The sequence below is a fragment of the Gopherus flavomarginatus genome, chromosome 1 (genome assembly GCF_025201925.1).
Source record: "Gopherus flavomarginatus isolate rGopFla2 chromosome 1, rGopFla2.mat.asm, whole genome shotgun sequence".
Classification (NCBI taxonomy): domain Eukaryota; kingdom Metazoa; phylum Chordata; order Testudines; family Testudinidae; genus Gopherus; species Gopherus flavomarginatus.
Window position 1 is genome coordinate 153,639,122 of NC_066617.1, and position 22,855 is coordinate 153,661,976.

The window sequence follows — 22,855 nt, forward strand, 5'->3', positions numbered from 1 at the left end:
TTAGGTAGGCCTAAGTTGACTTGCACTGACCCAGCTGTGCACGTGTATACACCAGAATTTTGCCTCGCACTGATGCACGTGTCCTGTTACAGTGATGCAATAAAACCACCTCCCTGAGCAACACAGAGCCAGGGCTGACCTACTTAGGTTGATGCAGTGCAAGCACAGACAGTGCATGACCTGTGCCAACTCTGACAGTCTCCAGCAGCTGTCTCACAATCCCCTAATCCCTGCAACAGTGCTAGCACTGGTCACAATTTTGAACTAGAGCTACACTTACTCCAATCTGTGAAAACGCAGGCTCAGACAACTGCTGTTCGCTCTTGTTTGGAACCTGGGGTGTCAGAGTATGGTTCATGTTGATGCACTGTATTTAATGTGTATATTTGTTTGCACTTTACTTTTGTTGCCCTGTTTGTTTGCACACCGTAAAATTCTATTTGTGGAAACTCAGAATGTCTTTAGGTTACTCAAAATAGTACAGAATTCATAGCAGGGGCCAGCAGCCCACCTCTATTCAATAGTTTACACCAAGTTTTACAAAATTCATAGTGAGAGGGAATAACATGCATGAATGCTGGTCCATGAAGTTGTGGAAGTAGAGCAAGAACTGACAGGGATTTCAATGCATGACAGTCTCTGTTAGCAAGAGTTAGGCTAACTGTAACCCTAATAACGCGAGATTTGAGGAAGCGAGGATTGCGTGAGGTGAGTGGGAGAGAACCGCGTGAGAAGTTGTTGCGACCTTGTGTCGATAATGGGGAATGTAGACTGGCGTCTCTATAGAAGTCAGAAAAATAAGATATCAAGATGGCCTGTGTATAAACAAAATGCAGCTGTTGCTTATTATTGTATGTAACAAAAAGTATAAATGCTGCTGTAATGGAGAGACCTGACTGAGACTGGGACAACCCTGTGTCCTAGGGCACTCCCTCCCTCTATATAATTGTAAAAGAAAATAAAGTATCTGACTCTGCTGCACCCAACCAAAAAGCGAGAACTAAGTTTTTCACCGAGGAAATGTTCATACCACATTCATATGCCAGACTATTAAAATGCCCTTTTAAGGCCTCCCTCAGCCATACAGCTGCATAGTGGGTACTGTGACCGCAGAAGTGTTAACAAGACACTTCCAACTTGAATACTCTCTGACAATATGTTAATTACTTATGAAAAACAATCTGTTCCACCTTGTATTTACCTGTGACAATGCCAAAGCAAACAGTGTACTTACCAGAGGTTCCTTCCCCTGCATCTGTCTCACCCATGCTGGATTATAGGGACTAGCTTGACTGCTCAGGAGTCAAAAATGGGTCCTAGCTTGCTGGGCCAATCCCTTGGTCACCTGCCCTCCTCTTCTAGTCCAACATCTCCTCCTCACTGTTTACTCCTTGAGCCTGTAACTCCAGATCCCACAAAGTACCTCCGGGGCTCTTGGGGGTGACGGGCTTTTGGCCAAGGATGGCATGCAGCCCTTTGTAAAAGCAGCAAGTTTGCAGCTCCCAGTGCTGGCTCCAGCTTTTTTGCTGCCCCAAGCAGCAGAAAAAAAAAAAAGAACCTGATCGAGCTGCGGCCGAAGTGCTGCTGAGGAGCAAGACAGTGAGTGGAGGACCTGCCTCCGATCTGGAGTCGGCCGATTGAGCTGCCACCAAAGTGCCATGGCCGCCGCTGCTCCGGACCTGCCACCCCTACAACAACCGCACTGCCACCTCTTTCCATTGGCTTCCCCAGGCACCTGCTTCCTTTGCTGGTGCCTGGAACCCGCCCTGGCGGCTCCACACTAGAGTGACTGTTAGCACACTTGTTAGACTGGTATGTCTAAAGTGGCTGGTTTTTAACTGGAAAGTCTGCTCAAAAAGAGGACCTGACCATGTCCAGTCAGATTCTATAGGCCAGGACACCCAAAATCTGGTTACTGCAGGTGGGGGAAGCTGAGAGGTGCTGGGTCATCACCCATGCCAGCCCCTACTCAGCTGGAGTCCCCTCTGTGATGTTCCCCTGGTGTTATCAAGACTGGTGATCTGCTAAGTCACTCCAATCCTCAACCCTGGGAGCCAGCCTTACCCTGTTCTGCTGTGAGATCCCCCACTCCTGGGCTGTTCACGCACAGCCTCTGGCATGTAAGCTGCTCCTTGGATTGTGCAACTGAATGACTCTAGCCAATATCTCTGGTCCCAAACACAACCCTAGGGATCTCTGCCTTGCAGTATCCAGTTATGCCCGTTGGACGCTGCAAGCTTATATAAGTTTGTCAATTTAACTGAGGGTATGTCTACGCTATGAAATTAGGTCAATTTTATAGAAGTTGATTTTTAGAAATCGATTTTATACAGTCAATTGCATATGTCCACACTCAGCGCATTAAGTCAGCGGAGTGCATCCTCACTATCGTGTCTAGCATTGACTTACGGAGAGGTGCACTGTGGGTAGCTATCCCACAGTTCCTGCAGTCCCTGCTGCCCATTGGAATTCTGGATTAAGCTCCCAATGCCTGATGGGGCAAAAACATTGTCACGATTGGTTTTGGGTACATGCCATCAGTCTCCCCCACCCTCTGTGAAAGCAATGGCAGACAATCGTTTCACACCATTTTTCCTGGATTACCCGTGCAGATGCCATACCATGGCAAGCATGGAGCCGCTCAGCTCACCATCAGCGCTGTTGTTGTGGGCAAGTCTACTGTGGAGGATGCTGTGATCCAAGTAGCCAATGCAAACATTGACGTTCTGTTATCAAGGGTAGTGACTCTGGGATTTTAGGTGCATCATATTCCTGTCCTTTGTCACTGATGAAGAAGTCTTGCAGCCGTACATTCCAGTCTGCTCGGCACTGTAACACCCCATAGCACTTCTGTGGTTGACACATGTAACAGTTCCAGGGCTCTTGCTCTTTTGCCTTGGCCGAGGTACCTTGCCCTACCTGGACCTCCAAGCATTCGACATGGAAACACCTCCAGCAGCTGGCATTGCTAGACAGCAGCAGCTCCTTGCCTTAGCAGCAGATGGTGCAGTAGGACTGCTAACTGTTCTCATCAGACATGTGGCTTGGTCAGGGGTTCTGGGAACATTTTCCCTGCCTGGCTCCTAGCAACCTCCAGGGCATGGTGTATGGCTCCACCGCTTCCACTGCAACTCTACTCTCCTGCTCCCCAGCAACGAGCTCGGGGGATCCGTTCTGGTTCTCCTGGGTGCTGTTGGCAGCAGACAGTGCAGTAGGACTTCTAACCGTCCTCATCCACTGCTTCCGCTGCAACTCTGCTCTCCTGCTCTCCTGCTCGGGGGATCTGTTCATGAATCCTGGACAGTAGTAAGGAGCAGTTCAACTATAGGCCAAGCAAGTGCAGAAGGGTGGTAGAATGTGCCTTCAGACGTTTAAAAGCTCCCATTGTTATTGCTGCGTGTTGTGGGCTCCATAATATCTGTGAGAGTAAAGGGGAGACATTTATGGCAGGGTGGGAGGTTGATGCAAATCACCTGCCGTCCAATTTTGAGCAGCCAGACACCGGGACAATTAGAAGAGCATAGCAAGGTGCACTGCGCACCAGAGAGACTTTGAAAACCAGTTTCATGACTGGTCAGGCTTCGGTGTGACAGTTGTGTGTGTTTCTCCTTGATGCAAACCCGTCCCCTTTGTTGATTTTAATTCCTTATAAGCCAACCACCCTCCCCACTTCAAAATAAAGTAACTATTGTTTTGAAACCATGCATTCTTTCTTTATTAATTTTAAAAAAGAGAGATAATGGACAAGGTAGCCTGGGTGGGGTGGGGGAGGTGGGAAGGACAAGGCCATATTGCTTATTGTAGCCACACTAAAAATCAAACTGTTTGAATGACAGCCTTCTGTTGCTTGGGCCATCCTCTGGAGTGGAGTGGCTGGGTGCCCAGAGCCCCCCGCATTCTTGGGTGTCTGGGTAAAGAGGCTATGAAACATGGGAAGGAGGGTAGACATTTATACAGTGGATGCAGCAGGGGTCTGTGCTCTTGTTGGTTTTCCTGCAGCTCCAATACATGCTTCATCATGTCTGTTTGCTCCCTCAACAGATGCTTCATCATGTCGTTTGCTCCCCATTAGCCTCAGCATTGCCTCCTGCCTCTGCTCTTTGTGCTGACTTAATTCTTTCCTGGCCTCTGCCACAGAGTCAGGTGAGCATTACCTCATTGTACTCCCAAACTGACCAAAGGAAGGGGGGTGACTCATTCCAGAGTCCAGCAGATCCTTTGTTCCTGCCTAGGCAAGTGTCCCTTGTTCCTGTGAGGCTGGGCTGGGTTTGTCCCATACCTGCCCTGATGAGGTGTGAACTGCCCCTCTGCTCTTGGGGATTTTTTGCCTGGGCTTGTTTTAAGCTGTTAGGACACATTTTCTGCCTCATAACTATATACATGAAATTACAACCTATAACATTACTATAACAACAATGCTCTGTGCATCATGAGCCTTCTGAGGACACCCGGCATCACAAACTTTGCATTGGATACCACATAATCATATTATAAGGATGAACACAGTGGTGCAAGGTGTTCTCTCAAGGTACAGAACATCACACCTCCCACCTTAGTTTACTGCAAGAGGGTTAGTCACTGAGTATCTTGAAGGCAGTTTGTGTTATATTCTCTTGGCATCCAGCCATTAAGGCCATGAGGCGGTGTGCCTCAGTTTCCTCATTTACACACAACAAACCAGGTTTTTTGGTTTTCCTATTAAGTCAATTTGCCACGTACTACCTGGGGCAAAGTGTTCTGCAGCGTATGCAGAGCGCTCATATCGGGGACGATTCATAGTTTTTACCTGCACACACTACAAGCAGGACTGAACAATGCTCGCACTGACTGCTGCTAACGTCAGGCTTTTGGTTAGAAAAGCTAGATAACAGGCCGTACAATTTTGTAGGTGGTAAGTGTCCCCATTCTTCGTGGAGCCAGCGCAACAGTGGGTCTGCCTGTACGGCGGGATTTGCCATATGAACTTGGGAGACCTCTCTCATTCTTTGATCAAGACTGGAATGCAGAGGGTTAGAGTCTGGTCGATGGGAGGGACAGTGCGTAACGAACCAAGGGTGAGAGAATTTATGAATTAGGGCAAAAATTTCACCCCACAATTTAACAAAAGCTGAGGGAGAGGCTTGCTCAATTAAAATGTCTAAACAAAATTAAGAATCGATACCTAAAACAACTTGCTTGTTGGCAGAGTGGGCGTTAGCAACATGTTGGGCAGCTAAAAGAACGCCCTGCACCTCGCATTCTTGTGCAGAGCAGGAGGGGGGCAGCAACTGCACATTAAAATGATTACATGTGGAACAAAGAACTCCTGCCCTAGGGGATGGTGAGGTGCCCCGTCAGACACAACCCAGAGATCATATTTTACTTCAATGCATAACGGTTGGTGAAGGGGAGGGGCAAAGATGTTATCGCTGGGAGTTAGGATCCATGCCTGCCAAGCTTCCTCAACCTGGAAACATAGAAGCTGCCAGGTGCCAGTAGTGCCATGAAACTCGGGTGGAGGGGTACTTGTAAGCCACGGGATTAAATGAACACGTGGTCCAGACAGGGTACCTGGGATAGGGAGTTGGGACCAGTGACGTGCACTGGACGCAGCCAGTAGCATTTTTCCCACTAGACCATAGTTGTACTGGGGTCCAGACAGGCGATGGGCCCAATTGTAAATAGCATTACCATGTTGCAGTACAGTGAACCCTACATGGTGTTTTGTAATAAACAAATTAATGTTGAGGGGTTCTTGGAAATTAAAACGGGCGAGGTGGGGGTTAGAGGCGAACCAGCCAGCTAGTTTCTCTAAGCTTTGTTGTGCTGATGCGTTCCATACTTCTCGGGAGCGTTTAGAAGAGAGAGAGCTTTGTAGGATTTCTAGGTTAAAAATTAGCTGTGCCGGGATATATTGGCGGTGATAATTAAGGAGACGTAATAGCTGCTGAAGCTCTCGTTTATTTTGTGGAGGAGCTTCTGTCCAAGGGTCTAATACACTGGCTGGGGCTTGGGTGTGAGTGGTGGGAGTGAAATGGAGTCCCAAGAATGAGAATTGCTGGCTGGCCTGCAGGTGGCTCTTTGTTTTGTTAATTTGCCACCCATCTGCTTCTAATGCATCAATTATCATTTGGGTGGTACTTTGAACTGCTTGTGGATTGGGCCCACAAATGACAATGTCATCTACGTAGGTTAGCACTTACACATCCTGTAGGGGTTTTACCTTTTGTAATGTGATATTGAGATGGGACGATGCAAGTGCAGGAGAATTACAGAACCCCTGTGGGCAAACTTTCCATTTATATTGGACTCCCTTAAAAGCAAAGTTTAAGATTCCTTGTGTGTCCTGGAGTGGGATTTGGTAAAACATATCTTTTAAATCAAGAGTACATGCCCACTGATTACTTGCATCGCTTAGTTGCCACTGTATTTCGGGAATGGTGACAGAGCTGGAAAATGCGATAGGCTTTACATGGCTGTTAGCTTGTCTGTAATCAATGACAAGGCGATATTTAGAGGGATCGCCGGGCTTGGGAATACCCCAACCCGTGGACAGAAAGGTGGATGCAGTGACCCTTTCTATTTTTTTCAAATAACGTTAATATGGGTCTGCGAACGGCCGTATGCAAGTGCAGCATGGCACCGGTGTCAGCTCCAGGGGCAGCTTCTAATGCCAAATTAACCGCCTCTGCTGAGACAGGAATTTGGGTGGGATCAGTAACGTGTATAAAGGATGTGGCCACCAATTGCTGTTGAACAGTTAAATTAAGTGGATTTTGTAGTGGATCCCACAGGGCTATGGAAGCTCCTGCGATTGCCCATATTAGATCGTGTGGAGTAAATAAGGTTCCCGGAGGGATATATAATCCTTTAAAACTTCCTTGCATTGCTAAAATGGCAGCTGCCGGGGTGGTAAGTGGCCAAATGCGATTATTTAATAAAGGGTGACCCGGGAAGCCTCGTGCCCAATTGGCCATTTTGGCTAAGGTGCCGGCCTCCTCGCGGTCCACCAATTCTGCTCCGTGTTCTAAGGCTAGCCGCCCGACCCAAACCATGGGTGCCTCGTCGGCTTTTCATTGCGTTTCCTTTAAAAACTCTTTAAGTTCGGCCTTAGTATGTGTTCGCAGTTCAGTAACCTGCGTGGTGTTGCCTGTTTGTGCGTCTATTTTAGTTTTAGTTATTGCAATAGGCAAAGCTTCTGCTACGGTTTCAGATTCTGCAAATTCTGGGGCTGTTGGCAGAGCTGGATACAGAGGAGTTTTAGGAGCTTCATATGGGGGTGGCAAAATTTTCCGAGAGGGACTTGGGGGGGGTAGTGATGGGCTCTACTATTCTGTCTTCTTCTCATTATTACCTTTAGGAGAGCCTGGGGCTGCCTGTTTAGCTGCAAACATTGTGCCTCCATGGAGGACAGAACACAGATCGAGGGCCTTGCATATCATGCTAAACAGGACGGTCGAAACATCCTCAGATTTATATTCATCGGGTCGCAATTTTTTGGTTTTCTTAATCAAATTTAATTCTTCTATCATTTGGCATAATAATTTATGTGCCGGATCAGCAGGTATTACCCGAGGTGGGGGAATTAATTTGGAAACGGAGCCTCCAGATTTTCTAACAATGTGGCTACATTCTCTCCAAAGTTGAGAGGGATCTGCAGCACCGAGGTTTTCCAAAGTCTCCATGCACTGAGGCTGCAGGGAACAATCGGCTGGCTGACACCTAAAGCTCGGGTGGCACCAAAGGAGGCATCCCATATCTGGCAGGGTTAATGGTACAGTATAACCTTTTAGAGTTTTGCCCGAGCCAAGAGAACAGATCCATTCTATTTTTGGATTAGTCGAATTTTGACTAGTAAGAAGGTGAAACTGCAAATGTTGGAACTGTTCAGTTTCATTATCTGCGCGATCTACAGTGTGCCACGGGCATGGCCCAACCTCCGTGCATCCTGTTCGTGACGCCATGTAGATTGCCACGTACTTTTAGGGGCGAAAGAAAAATGCAGACCTGTTATTTACCAGGCTGCACGTGGCAATAGACTGCATAGGTAAGGGATGCAAGGAGGGTATGGGTCACGATGCAAACTGCAGGCACGCACACAACTAAAATTAATTAATTTAAAGTTTTATTGGGGATAGTTACAAGGGGTAGGGGAGCAGCGTATGATTAGCTAATAGGGTTAATGGAACTTAAAACATATAATGGCTAAAGTATTTACTATCAAACAATATTTATAAACAAAGATGCAGTAAACAATATTTATAAACACAGATGCAGCATTTAGTAATAACCAGTACTTACCAATACAAACCAACTCATAACGACCGGCAAATGTAGAAACTCTGCTTAAAACACGTGAGCTGAGAGAGGCTTCGAGGTGATCAGGCTCGGTTATGGGTGTGCACAAGGTACACAGGATTCGTTTTTCTTTCTCCTCTTCTGCCTGCACATGGCAGACCAGCCTAAAATACCCACTATGACATCATAGAAGTGTCATAGGGGACGGGGCCCAAAAACTGTGTGTGTTCGTTTCTGATTGGTACAAGCAAAGTTTACACCAAGTAGGGGAGCAGGTGCCTAAAAGTCTGGCTTCGCCCCCAAAAAGTGAGGAAATGCATATAGTTTAGAATGCGTTTAACACTGAATGACAAAAAAAGAGGCCAGGGCAATACTGGTATGGGCAAGTTTTTAGGATGCAGACAGGAACTTATCTTAACACTCTGCAGTGATAAGCTTCAAACGTGTTTACAGGTATTAATTGAAAAGTAGCATTATCATAAGGTTTGACACATCTGTGTCAAAATTCGTATCCCCAAAACTTAACATTAAAAATTTTGGTCACAGATGGCCACAGATGTTTACAAGTATCTTTATGAGACCACACCCTCTGTTCAGATAGTGTAGTTTGAGGTTAGTTTGTTCATTACCCCTGGTGTCCTTTGACTCTCTCCCATGTAATCAGTCACTGGCTTTTCTTTCCCTCCAGTGTTCCCCTCTGTGTGGGCCCTTAATTTAACCATGTTTCTGGAATTTTGGTGCTTCAGAGACTGGCAAGATAGGTGTTCAGGGGGACCCTGCACATTGGCTGGGCCTTTGGGGAGAGGTCTCCCAGTCCCAGGACTGTACATATACAGAAAATCCAGCTCCCTTTTTGGGGTTATCCTGTATTTCCCCCTCCCAGCACTGAGTCCTTCCCTGATCCATAGAGGGCTGTGCTCTGTGCTCTCTGGGCTAGGTGTGTTTACCCCTCAATTAGATTCACCTTTTCCCAGCAGCTTTCCCATAACTGCTCTCTGTGTCTCACCAGCCTGGGGGAAAACACCCCCTTCTCTGTCAGTTGGTTCATTTGTGTTCTCACAAACTACCACCTGGCAATTTCCTGGTCTCAACTCCCCTCCTGTTACAGGTGTTGGAGTTGCATCTTGATGTAAAGAGACACAGTTACTTTTCAAAAACTTATCAGAAATAGTATCCTGAAAAATTGGGACCTGGATTGGGGTACAGTCTGCCACCCCTTTGTCTGTCCCTGAGAAGTCAGCTGTGTGACTGCTCCCCTCCAGGAGGTCAGTTACACAGTTCCTTCTCAGAACCTGGGTCACAGACTGAGTGCCTGGGTGCACAGATGCTGACCTAGCCATCCTCCTAGTGTCCTGGGCATCCTGCCCCAAGTGACTAGTGAGGAGACATTCTTGCATCCCCACTATTCCTTCCCCGGTTTCCTCCTCTGGGCCCCCTCCTAAGACACAGTTCTGTCTCTTGTTCATCTCCAAAACTGCCAGTTAATAACTGGGACAGTTTCCTTAATCACTGACAACACCTCTCCTGCCCCTGCGCCTGAGGGCAGCTTGTCTCAGCCCCTCTTATACTTGGAAGCACCCTGCTTCCCTATGTTACAGAGTCACAGGAATCCTCATCCACCTCAGTGGTTTCTGAGATTCCCTGCCCTTTCTCTGGGCTCTCCTCTGGGACACATTGCTCTGTGCTCCCTAGAGCTGGTTTTGCCTCTGGTTCAGCTGCAACCTGCTGGCAGCTAATAACCTGGACAGTTCTCCCCCTGGCAGGCATTACACCATCATCTCTTCCTGATGTGGTGTTGCCTCCAGCTGCAGTGCAGTAATTGGTCTCAACCACCTTCCCACCTAGAAGCATGTGGCTTCCCCCTGCTGCCGAAGAATCAAGGAGACTCTCTCCCATTCTCCCAGCAGTTCCTGAGACCTTACCCTTTCCTTCCCTCTGGGGTGCCAGCATAAAGCTCCCTCCTGCTGCAGGCAAATACTTTAACCTGAGCTACAAAGAAAAATTATTACCAAGAAGCAGGTTGACTAGGAGGTGTTCCATTACCCCCACAGCCAAAACACTTTCCAAAACCACCTGGATTTTAGCTAGTGGTATGAGGAATCTGCTTTTGCCCATCCCCACAATCTCTGCCATTTGGCCAGGTAACATTCTGGCCTTTGGGACCACATTCCGCTTAACCAGAGAGATCTGGGCCCCTGTATCCCTCTGCCTCAAGTACTCCCTGCCATAGGTGCCAACTTCCCCTCAGCCCCATGCGTGCTCGACCCCCCCGCCTCTGGCCCCACCCCTTTACCACCCTTTCCCTGCCCCAATTCCACCCCCTTCCCCCAAGTCCCCACCCCTGACCTGTCTCTACCACCTCCTCCCCCAGCATGCCTCGTCTCCACTCCTCCTCCTCCCTCCCGGAAAGTCATAAGCACTGCCAAACAGCTGTTAGGCGGTGGGCAGGAAGTGCTGGAAGGGGGATGATCAGGATCGTGACACGTTTGGGGGAGGAGGTGAGGAGGAGATGGGGGTAGGTGGAGCGTGGCTGCCGGTGGGTGCGGAGCACCCACTAATTTTTCCTCATGGGTGCTGCAGCCCCACAGCACCCACGGAGTCGGTGCCTATGCTCCCTGCCATTAATTTCAACAACCTTAACATGCTCCATGTCTGGTTCTGTAGAGGCTAATCTCACAAAACCAATATGATAGGTTTCAATTTCTTGAGGGGTTTCTGTGTTGAGGACAGCAGAACTAAAGTGAGCTATTGGTTACCTGCTTCCTCCTAGCACAGGGTATTTGTTCCTCAGGTGATCAGTGGAATTACACTGATAGTACCTTTTGGGCTCTTCTGCTACAGGAGATTTGGGATGAGAGTTAGCAGTAGAGGGATGTTTTGGGGTAAGAGAATATTTAGACTCCCAACCTCCTTCTCTCTTCCCAGGGGTAAAATGGGATCCTCCCTTCTACTAGTATTAAACCCCTCTTTCTGCACCTGCCCTCAGTAGATGCCTGTGTCTGTTTGAAGGTATCAGCTAAAAAAGCCATCTCATCCACAGTCTTTACATCTTTATCCCATAGACACTGCTTTACTTCAGCCTTACATATGCCTAGGAAATGCTCTTGAGCAACAAGATCCAACATTTCCTCAAAGCTTGTAACACTTTCGCCCTTCACCTTCTTTCCCAAGAAATCTTTCATTTTGTTTACATATTCCCCATTAATCATACCAATATCCCTTTTAAGATTCCTAAATTTAATTCTATATGTTTCAAGGATAATCTGAAAACTTTGCAAAAGAGTATCTTTAAATTTACAATAGTCTAAAGCAGATTCAATAGGCATTCCATTGAATACATTTCAGGCTTTACCAGTTAATTTTGCAATCAGGGTAGAAACTCTTTTATCATCAGGGATTTCACGTTTTACACACCGTCTTTCAAAGGTAGTCAGATATGCACCAATATCATTGTCTTCACTGTATGCAGGACATAAATGTTCCCACTTGTGGATTTTCGGAGTGATGGGAGTCTCTGGGGTCAGGGGCCTCTGGTTCTGCTTCTCTAGCAGGTCCAGCTGTTTTTTTCTCTCTCTCTTTTTCTCTTTATTCTTTCTCTCTCTTTTTCTTTTATGTCCAGTTCTTTCAGTTGCAATAATCTCTCGTGCTCCCTCTCCTTTTCTGCAACCTGCAGCCTAAAAAGCTCCAACTTTGCAACCGCTTCACTGCTTTTACTCATTTTCCTGCTTTTCTTTCCTACTTCCCTTTCCCAAAATAATCAAACAGAAAATAACAAAACTGTGATCTCCTCTTAAGCCACTGCACTTAAGACTCACTTAAAACCACAAATATCAGTGCTTAAAGTGTGAACTTCACTTGAAGTAACAAGCTGCACATACACCCTGCTCACTACGCCACTGTGACATTCCCCTGGTGTTATCCAGACCAGTGATTTGCTAGGTCACTCCAATCCTCAACTCTGGGGACCAGGCTTACCCTGCTATGAGAACCCTCACTCCTGGGCTGTTCACACACAGCCTCTGGCATGTAAGCTGCTCCTTAGATTGTGGAACCAAATGACACTAGCCAATATCTCCGATCCCAGACACAACTCTAGAAACTGCCATCTTGCAGTATCCAGTTATGAAATGCTGGACAGGGCAAGCTTATATGAGTACATCAATTGAATAAAAAAATGTATATCCACCAGGCTTGTTATCCCAAAGGCAGTCTCTGACATTCTTCAAACCAAACGCACTGGTTCAGGTAGAATAAACAAACAAATTTATTAACTACAGAGGTAGATTTTAGATGATTATAAGTCAAAGCACAAGAAGTCAGATTTGGTCAAATGAAATAAAGGCAAAACTGCATTCTAAGCTGATCTGAACACTTTCAGTGCCATTACATACTTAGATGCTTCTCACTACAGGCTGGCTGCTTGCCCTTCAGCCAGGCTCTCCCCTTTGGTCAGCGCTTCAGTCACGTAATGATGATGTCTGTAGATGGAGGTGGAAGAGAGAGGAAGAGCATAGCAAACGTCTCTCACTTTAATCATGTTTTCTCTTCCCTCTTGGCTTTGCCCCTCCCACTTCAAAGTCAGGTGAGCATTACCTCATCATAGTCCCAAACTGACCAAAGGAAGGGGGTGAGTCAATTGAGATTCCAACAGATTCTTTGTTGCTGCCTGGGCCAGAGTCCTTTGTTCCTGTGAGGCTGAGCTCAGTTTGTCCCTTACATGCCTTGATGAGGTGTGAACTGCCCCTCTGCTCTTGAAGGTTATTGCCTGAGCTTGTTTTAAGCCATGAGGACACATTCAGCCTCATAACTATATACATGAAATTACAATTTATAACATTACTGTAACAACAATGCTCAGTGTATCATGAAGGATTGAAAGTCCTGGCACAGTCAAAGAACTATCATGTGATTGAATAACAGACTTGGTGAGATAACTCACATGACTGGAGCACTGTCATGGACGGGTATAAACTGTTCAGGAAGGACAGGTAGGGAAGAAAAGGTGGAGGAGATGCATTGTATGTAAGGGAGCAGTATGATTGCTCAGAGCTCCAATATGAAACTGGAGAAAAACCTGTTGTGAGTCTTTGGGTTAAGTTTAGAAGCGAGAGCAACAAGGGTGATGTCATGATGGGCATCTGCTATAGACCACTGGACCAGGAGGATGAGATAGACGAGACTTTCTTCAGACAACTAACAGAAGTTTCCAGTTCACAGGCCCTGGTTCTCATGGAGGACTTAAATCACCCTGACATCTACTGGGAGATCAATACAGCAGTGCACAGACAATTCAGGAAGTTTTTGGAGAGTGCTGGGGACAACTTCCTGGTGCAAGTGCTGGAGGAACCAGCTAGGGGCTGTGCTCCTCTTGACCTGCTGCTCACAAACAGGGAAGAATTGGTAGGATAAGTGGGTAGCAACCTGGGCAGCAGTGACCAATGGTCAGTTTCAGGATCCTGACAAAAGGAAGAAAGGAGAGCAGCAGAATACAGACCCTGGACTTTAGAAAAGCAGACTTTGACTCCCTCAGCAAACTGATGAGCAGGATCCCCTGGGAGGCTAGTATGAGGGAGAAAGGAGACCAGGAGAGCTGGCTGTATTTTAAAGAAGCCTTATCGAGGGTGCAGGAACAAACCATCCCAATGTGCAGAAAGAGTAGCAAATATGGCAGGCGACCAGCTTGGCTTAACAGAGAAATCTTCTTTGAGCTTCAGTTCAAAAAGGAACCTTACAAGAAGTGGAAACTTGGACAGATGACTAAGGAGGAGTATAAAAATATTGCTTGAGCATGCAAGAGTGTAATCAGGAAGGCCAAAGCACAATTGGAGTTGCAGCTAGCAAGGGATGTGAAGGATAACAAGAAGGGTTTCTACAGGTATGTTAGTACCAATAAGGTCAGGGAAAGTGTGGGACTCTTACTGAATGGGGGAGGCAACCTAGTGCCAGATGATGTGGAAAATGCTGAAGGACTCAATGCTTTTTTTGCCTCAGTCTTCACAGACAAGGTCAGCTCCCAGACTGCTGCACTGGGCAGCACAATATGGGGTGGAGGTGAGCAGCCCTCAGTGGTGAAAGAACAGGTTAAGGACTATTTAGAAAAGCTGGGCATGCACAAGCAGGGCCTGCTCCAGGGTTTTTGCTGCCCCAAGCAGCAAAAAGGAAAAAAACAAAAAAGCAGTGATAACGATCTGCAGCTCTACCGCCGCCATTTTAGTCTTCGGCAGCAATTTTGGCAGCTGGTCCTTCGCTCCAAGAGGGATCGAGATACTCGCTGCCAAATTGCCACCGAAGACCTGGATGTGCCACCCCTCACTGTTGGCCGCCTCAAGTAGCTGCTTGCTGGGCTGGTGCCTGGAGCTGGCCCTGTGCACAAGTCCATGGGTCTGGATCTAATGCATCTGAGGGTGCTGTGGGAATTGGCTAATGGGATTGCAGAGCCATTGGCCATTATCTTTGAAAACTCATGGTGATCGAGGAAGGCCCCGGATAATTGGAAAAAGGCAAATATAGTGCACATCTTTAAAAAAGGGAAGAAGGAGAATCCTGGGAACTACAGACCTCAGTCCCTGGAAAAATCATGAAGCAGGTCCTCAAGGAATCCATTTTGAAGTCATTGGAGGAGAGGAAGGTGATCAGGAACAGTCAACATGGATTCACCAAGGGCAAGTCATGCCTGACCAACCTGAATGCCTTCTATGATGAGATAACCAGCTCTGTGGATATGGGGAAAGCGGTGGACATGATGTATCTTGCCTTTAGCAAAGCTTTTGATACGGTCTCCCACAGTATACTTGCCAGCAAGTAAAAGAAGTATGAATTGGATGAATGGACTATAAGGTGGATAGAAACCTGGCTAGATTGTCGGGCTCAACAAGTAGTGATCAACAGCTCCATGTCTGGCTGGCAGCCAGTATCAAGTGGAGTGCCCCAGGGGTCTGTCCTGGGGCCAGTTTTGTTCAACATATTCATTGATGATCTGTATGATCGGATGGATTGCACCCTCAGCAATGGGTGGTGGGAGAGGTAGATATGCTGGAGGATAGGGATGGGGTCCAGAGTGGCCTAGAAAAATTGGAGGATCGGGATAAAATAAATCTGATGAGGTTCAACAAGGACAAGTGCACAGTCCTGCACTTAGGATGGAAGAATCCTATGCACTGCTACAGGTTGGGAACCGACTGGCTAAGCAGCAGTTCTGCAGAAAACGACCTGGGAATTACAGTGGATGAGAAGCAGGATCTGAGTCAGCAGTGTGCCCTTGTTGCCAAGAAGGCTAACAGCATAGTGTGCTGCATCAGTAGGTGCATTGCCAGCAGATCAAGGGAAGTGATCATTCCCCTCTATTCGGCACTGGTGAGGCCACATCTGCAGTATTGCATCCAGTTTTGGCCCCACAACTACAGAAGGGATGTGGACAAATTGGAGAGAGTCCAGCAGAGGGCAACAAAAATGATTGGGGGATTGGGGCACATGACTTATGAGAAGAGGCTGAGGGAACTGGGCTTATTTAGTCTACAGAAAAGAAGAGTGAGGGGGGATTTGATAGCAGCCATCAACTACCTGACAGGGTGTTCCAAAGAGGATGGAGCTAGGCTGTTCTCAGTGGTGGCAGATGACAGAACAAGAAGCAATGGTCTCAAGTTGCAGTGGGGAAGGTCTAGGCTGGATATTAGGAAAAACTATTTCACTAGGAGGGTGGTGAAGCACCGGAATGGAGGTGGTGGAATCTTCATCCTTAGAGGTTTTTAAGGTCCAGCTTGATAAAGCCCTGGCTGGGATGATTTAGTTGGTGTTAGTACTGCTTTGAGCAGGGGGTTGGACTAGATGACCTCCTGAGGTCTCTTCCAACTCTAATCTTCTATGATTCTATGAATTAATGGGAGCTGGGGCCTTGGGGGAAAAATGGTGGGCAGGGGCTTGGGGGCAGAGGCAGGGCCTCGGGAGGAGATGCGGGGTGAGGGAGGTTCCAGCATGTCTGCTGGAGTGTCCGATTTTTAAATATTACAAAGTTGGCAACCTAGATACGCCTGCTGCAGCTCCTTGGTTTTCATGTGGCACTGCTGCTAATCCGTCTTGTAGCCAGGGCTGGATTTCCAATTAGGCAGCTGCCTAGGGTCGCCGGCTTCCTAAGGGCACCTAAAAGTTAAAGGTGGGTTGAAAGTTAATACATAGAGCTCTCCAGCAGACAGACGGGCTTCTGGCACAGGTTGGTGGCCGCCCAATGTGTGGGGCTGGAATTGAGCATCCGATTCAGCCTGCCTGCAGGAGCTGTGAGCCATGGCAGGTCAGGGCGGCTGCTGAAGATGCTGGGAGCATCGCAGCCCATTCCTAATCTCGGCCACCCGCTGCCTCCTCCCCATGCTGGAGGGGGAGAGGGGAGAGTGTGGCAGGTGCCCCATTCACTTGCACTGGCAGAGCCGGAGCGTGGCTGCTGTGTCAGGCTGCAGGAGGGACGAAAGACACTCGAGGACTGCTCATCCGGGGACTGCTCACCCAGAGAGAGGTACAGTCCCCCGTTTGCACCTTGCCTGTGAGGGGTGGGCTGCGCCCTGGCTCGGGCTGGGAGTGCTGGGTGTGGCGGAGGGTCTCATGCCTTCCCAGAGCGGCTGTGTTTATATTTCTTTTTGTTTAATTTTTTACAGAAAACACAAAGGTCAGCTGTAGGTGAGAGGGTATTCTGAAGAGGCTGTGCCTAGGGGAGCATAAGGTGTAAATCCAGCCCTGCTTGTAGCCCTTCTCCCCCAAACTCCGAGCGATCTGCTTGTATTGAAATTTCTATGGCAGGATTGGAGCTGTGCCAGGGTATCTTTGGAAGAGATGCTATGTGAAGTGTTCAGTCATCACTCAGTATTTAAGGTGCTCACAAAAGCTCTGCTTTATTACGTGTCTGGTTCCAACTGGCTGTCCTGGGCATAACTAGCACTTCATAGCGCCCCGCCCCGACTGCCTGTCTGGGAAGTTCAGCCCTTAAAGGCACAATCTCCTATAACACATGATGTCAGTAGCCATGTGGGGGGTAGAACTTGCTCAGTTCAGACACTCCTTGACTGCCCTCAGAACCCAACCCCTTTGGTCCCCTGAGTGTTTCTGTGGCTCTTCTCTAAGGTCCCTCAGTTTGCCACTTTCTGATGCCATGTCTTCACCATGGAGCTAAATTGGCTGCTGCAATTGATGCAGCAGCATCGATTTAGCGGGTCTGGTAAAGACATGCTAAATTGATGGCAGAGCATTTGCCTGTGGATTTCTATACTCCACCTCTCCGAGAAGAGTAAGGTAAGTTGGTGGGAGAGCATCTCCTGTCGACGCAGTGCACTATAGACTTTGCTGTAAGTGGATCTAGCTACATAGACTTCAGCCCATAGCATAACTTAGATCGATTTATTGCGATAGTGTAGACCGGGCCTGAGACTGAAGAGCTCAGAGCTGAGTGCATTATCCCAGGTGGGTTTCTCCAGGACAACATAGAGAGGAATTATCCCTCCCCCTGCTCCAGGATGGCCATTGCCTTTCTGTAAAGCATTTGATTTGGTACCACAAAAATGATACAAAATAAAATGACACATTAAATGGATTAAAAACTGGCTAACTGATAGGTCCCAAAATTTAATTGTAAATGGTAAATCATCGAGTGGGTAGCTCTCTAGTGGTGTCCCTCAGGGATCAGTTCTTGGCCGTACAATATTTAACATTTGTATCAATGATGTGAAAGAAAACAAAAATAGTCATCTGCACTGGGAATTATTTTGGGGCAGTTCTATGGCCTGTGTTCTACAGGAGTTCCGGCTAGATGATCATCATGGTCCCTTCTGGCCTTGGAGTCTATGACATGAAGCCTTTGGGACTGAGGAGCCCAGGTTTAAGCTCAGTGTCCCGGGTGGGGTGCTGAAGCTGTCTCCCCAAGTTTGCTAGACTTCAGGGTTTCCAAGAGACTAGGATATCCTGCCCCCAGTGGGGTTAGCTAGAAATTACACTTATACAGTACATCCATTGCAGCACATTCATTTTCATGCCCAGAGACGTGTGCCCTGTGCCCCTGTCCATGATTTCTGCTAGACTCAGCTGCATTCCTCATTGATCTAGTGGTCAGTGGGTATTGGGGACCAAATTGCTACTGGCGTTCTGAGGGGCTGGAGTGAGAGGAATCTGCAGTATTTGCCTTTGAATTGGTGTTTCCAGACCAAAAACCAAAATCCCTATCAGAAGCAAGCAGCACACGGCTCACGCAACCTCCACAAGGGGAGCTGTTGCTATGTGTGTATCTTCTTGTTCTGCTCCCTCTTTTCCTGACTGGCTTTTGCTCAGTCCCTTACTCCCTTCATCTCTCTGTCTGAATATCTTTTTTTCTATTTCCCTGCGTAGTCTGTGAGTGCTGACACTAGGTGGCAGTATAACCTCAGGCCGGGAGAAGCAGAACCTGGAAACAGCTAGGGGATAGCCAGGATTCCCCTTGCCTGTTCCCCATGGAGTTAATGTGGGGAATTCCTTGAGGTGTTATGGCAAATCACTCCTTGTCTGACATGATACCGCAAGAATGTGTCAGACTGTGCCTTTCTTTGGACTCATGCATGAACCCCAAAATATGTTATGGACGCTGGTACAGTAATGGAATGCTAAACTGTATTATGCTGTTCATACCTTTTTAAGTACCAAAGGGGTAGCCCAGTTAATAATGAGGAGCCTGGTGGGACCTTAAGGACTAACAGATTTATTTGCGGGGGGAGGGAGGTTACCCACGAAAGCTGATGCCCAAATAAATGTTAGTCTTTAAGGTGCCACCGGACTCCTCATACCTTTTAAAACTCACAATGGTCATTTCTTGTAATGGATTAAAGGATTTTTGTATTAAACATATGTCTGGTGTATCTCTCTGGGTTGGACAGTCTGTAACCAATCTATATCCTGTACAAGAGCCTGACATGCTAGTAGCAGTCCTGCAACCTACTGTGTAAAAGAAGTCTCTGACAGGCACAATCCACTGTACAGGGTGTGGGCTCCAGCTCTGAACTTCTGAAGGTATGAATACTTCAGTAAAACCTCCAACTCCTCATCTCCCATTATGACACTGCTGGATTAGGTATGCTTTTCTTTACATGGTGTCATGCATGTCTGTACAGCAATTGGCAAAAAGGGGTGATGAGTCAGTAGGAGAGACTGTGTGTGTCAATGGAAGGAGAAAGACAAATACATGGGGGCTGATAAAGAGAAAACATCTCAAGAATAATAAAAAATAGGCACTAATAAAACTTCCACTAATTTAACACTTTCTATCATTTGCAGTTTTCATGTGTAAATGGGATACCTTACTTTCTCTTCTCCCATCCATAGCCACTACTCTGGCAGGGTGTCGCAACTGTCTCATAGGTGCACAATGCAAAAGTTTTGGAGAAGTGAAATGTGACTGTGATGGCTTAGATCACAGAAACCCCCTTGGGGCTGCCAACTGATGCTCCAAGACTACTTCTGCCCCTGCTTTCCCTGCCAGTTTGGGACTCCAGCACCCTTCTTGTTGAGCCAGACATTCCAGTCTGCTCCAACACACACCCAGGGTCTGAACCACGTGCCCCAAAGCTGCAGACTTAACTGAAAGCAACTTACAGAAGTGTTCCTGTATTTAACACTCAGATGCCCAACTCCCAATGGGATCCAAACCCCATATAAATCTGTTTTACCCTGTATAAAGCTTATACAGGACAAACTCATAAATTGTTCGCCCTCTATAACACCGATAGAGAGATATGCACAGCTGTTCCCGCCTCCCCCAGATATTAATACATACTCTGGGTTAATTAATAAGTAAAAAGTGATTTTATTAAATACAGAAAGTAGGATTTAAGTGGTTCCAAGTAATAGCAGACAGAACAAAGTGAATTACCAAGCAAAATAAAATAAAAACATGCAAGTCTAAGCCTAGTACAGTAATCAAATTAAATACAGATAAAATCTCACCCTCAGAGATGTTTCAATAAGCTTCTATCACAGACTGGACGCCTTCCTAGTCTGGACACACTCCTTTCCCCAATACAGTCCTTGTTCCAGCTCAGGTGGCAGCTAGGGGATTTCTCATGTTTGCAACCTTTTTTGTTCTGTTCCATCCACTTATATGTATTTTGCATAAGGCGGAAATCCTTTGTCCCTCTCTGTGTTTCCACCCCTCCTTCTCAATGGAAAAGCACCAGGCTAAAGATGGATTCCAGTCCAGGTGACATGGTCACATGTCACTGTAAGACTTCATTACCCACTTGCCAGCACACACACATATAAGAAGACTTACAAGTAAAACAGAGCCATCTACAGTCAATTGTCCTGGTTAATGGGAGCCATCAAGATTCCAAACCACCATTAATGGCCCACACTACAATAGGACCTCAGAGTTATATTTCATATTTCTAGTTTCAGATACAAGAGTGATACATTTATACAAATAGGATGACCACACCCAGTAGATTATAAGCTTTGTAATGATACCTTACAAGAGACCTTTTGCCTGAAGCATATTTTAGTTACATTATATTCACACTCATCAGCATACTTTCATAAAATCATATAGAGTGCAACATCACAGTGACTTCTTCTGAAACACCGGAAGCCATGTCAGTTCAGCAGAATATTACATAGGCAATAGCAGAATTCCTCTGTCACACCAGGGTCAATAACCCTGCAATGACTACACCTGCTGTTTTGTATTTTAATACCTGGGACAAAACAGATGGAGCATATGAGGCAACAACCTGAGGGCTGTTTCAGAACCATTATCCACATCCTTTTTGCAGCCTCCTTGCTGCAGAAATCTGCATTGCATCCCCTTTGTAGTACTAGGAACATCAGTTACACAGATTCCATAGGTATGACTAAAAGGCAGTTGCTATTTGAAATCTGATTTTGACACCTTCTAACTTTATCTTAAAAAAAGCTTCTTTTTGCCATAAATTTTGCATGTGCAGACTAAGCTAAAGGAAGGCTTATGGGGGCAGTTTAAGGACAATCAGGTGAGCCATTTGCAAGCTAGGAAGCTTTGCAAAAGTGCTGGATCTCTACTTTTTGAAGATAGTGGTTTTGGGCCAAGCTCTGATAAGTGGCTTAAAGAACTCAATCCCGCTATTTCAGCCTAGTGATGACTGTGGGGTAGGGAGTACCTGAAACCTCTCAGCATATATCTGAGGTCTGGAAGCCCCATGAAGGTAGTGGAATCAGTTAGTGCAATACACTTCAGTCTTGCTCTCTGAACCAGTCTACAACATGAACTAGGGCACATGGCACTGTTTTGAACAGGCTGAAGTACATACATTCTTAGTTATTAAGAATCAAATTTTAGAGCACCTGCAAATGAGGTGACTGTCTCCACAGACATTATCACTTCTTGAGAGGCCTTGCAGATGCTTTGTGTGTGGAAAGGGATTGTGCCCCTTGTGATAGAAGGAGCAATGGTGCCCGGTGGCTGTGCTTTATTTAGGTTATGGTAACAAAACTTACAAATGCTGCAAAGCCTCCAAGTTGTGTTTGTGCTGAATACAAATTCTGCCTGTGCTGGGGACCTGAGAACCACATCTGAAGCATCGCAGATGTTCTGAACTCTATCTTTGTAGAGGTAGAGTATGCAGCTCTGATAAAGTTTACTGATAAAATACAAGTTCCACAAAAATTACACATGCAATCCATCTAGTTATTTTTTATGCAAGCATGTGAAAATTACTAAAAAACCATACTTTCACACATATAAAAATAGCTATGTAAATCACAGACAGAAAACTTTCACTTTGTTTCATAAAATGCTATAGTTTAAAAAGTAAATAAATATGTCACTAAAAAGAGAAGAAAGCCCTCTGAACGCAAAGGGACCCAGGCAGGGAAGCAGCAAACCTCTATGACTGGCAGGGGTCGAGAGGCTATTCAACCAGGAGAGCCTACAACATTTGGAAATTTAACGCAAATGAAGTGAATAGAAAGGAGCATAAAATACAGAGTCAATATGTAAGAGACAAATAAAGAGGGTTAGATGGATTTGGAAGAGGAAATATCTAAAGGATTTAAAAACAAACAACAAGAAATTATTTAAGTCTGTCAGAAGCTGGAAACCTATAAAAGAATCAGTTGGTCTATTTCCTCATGTTAAGTATCCTCACACTGTCTATGGGTCATCTCAATTATCACTTCAAAAGTTTTTTTTTCTCCTGCTGATGACAGCTCATCTCAGTTGATTGTCCTCTTACAGTTGGTATGGCTACTTCCGCTTTTTTTTTTTTTCATAGACTTAAGCTCATAAGGGACCATTATGGTCATCTAGTCTGATCTCCTGCACAACGCAGGCCACAGAATCTCACCCACTCACTCCTGTAACAAACCCCTAACTTATGTCTGAGTTACTAAAGTCCTCAAATCGTAGTTTAAAGACCTCAAGGTGCAGAGAATCCTCCACTAAGTGACCCGTGCCCCATGCTCTCTGTATGTATAAATATCTTCATGCTGTATGCTCCAGTCTATGCATCCGATCAAGTGGGCCGTAGCCCATGAAAGCTTATGCTCAAATAAATTTGTTAGTCTCTAAGGTGCCACAAGTACTCTTGTTCTTTTTGTGGATACA

At 46.4% G+C, this 22,855-nt stretch overlaps 1 protein-coding gene across 3 annotated transcripts in view; it reads right to left on the reverse strand.

The window, feature by feature from the left end:
* CD4 (CD4 molecule) overlaps window positions 1–22,855 on the reverse strand; it is a 57,578-nt gene that overhangs the window by 33,165 nt on the left and 1,558 nt on the right. The window contains exon 1 of one of the 3 annotated variants that reach the window (XM_050967447.1): window positions 2,651–3,258. The exons of the other annotated variants lie outside the window; for them this stretch is intronic. The gene's annotated coding sequence lies outside the window, so the exon portion shown is untranslated. Of the gene's footprint in view, window positions 1–2,650; window positions 3,259–22,855 lie in introns of those variants that run through there. 3 annotated transcript variants of the gene reach the window in all.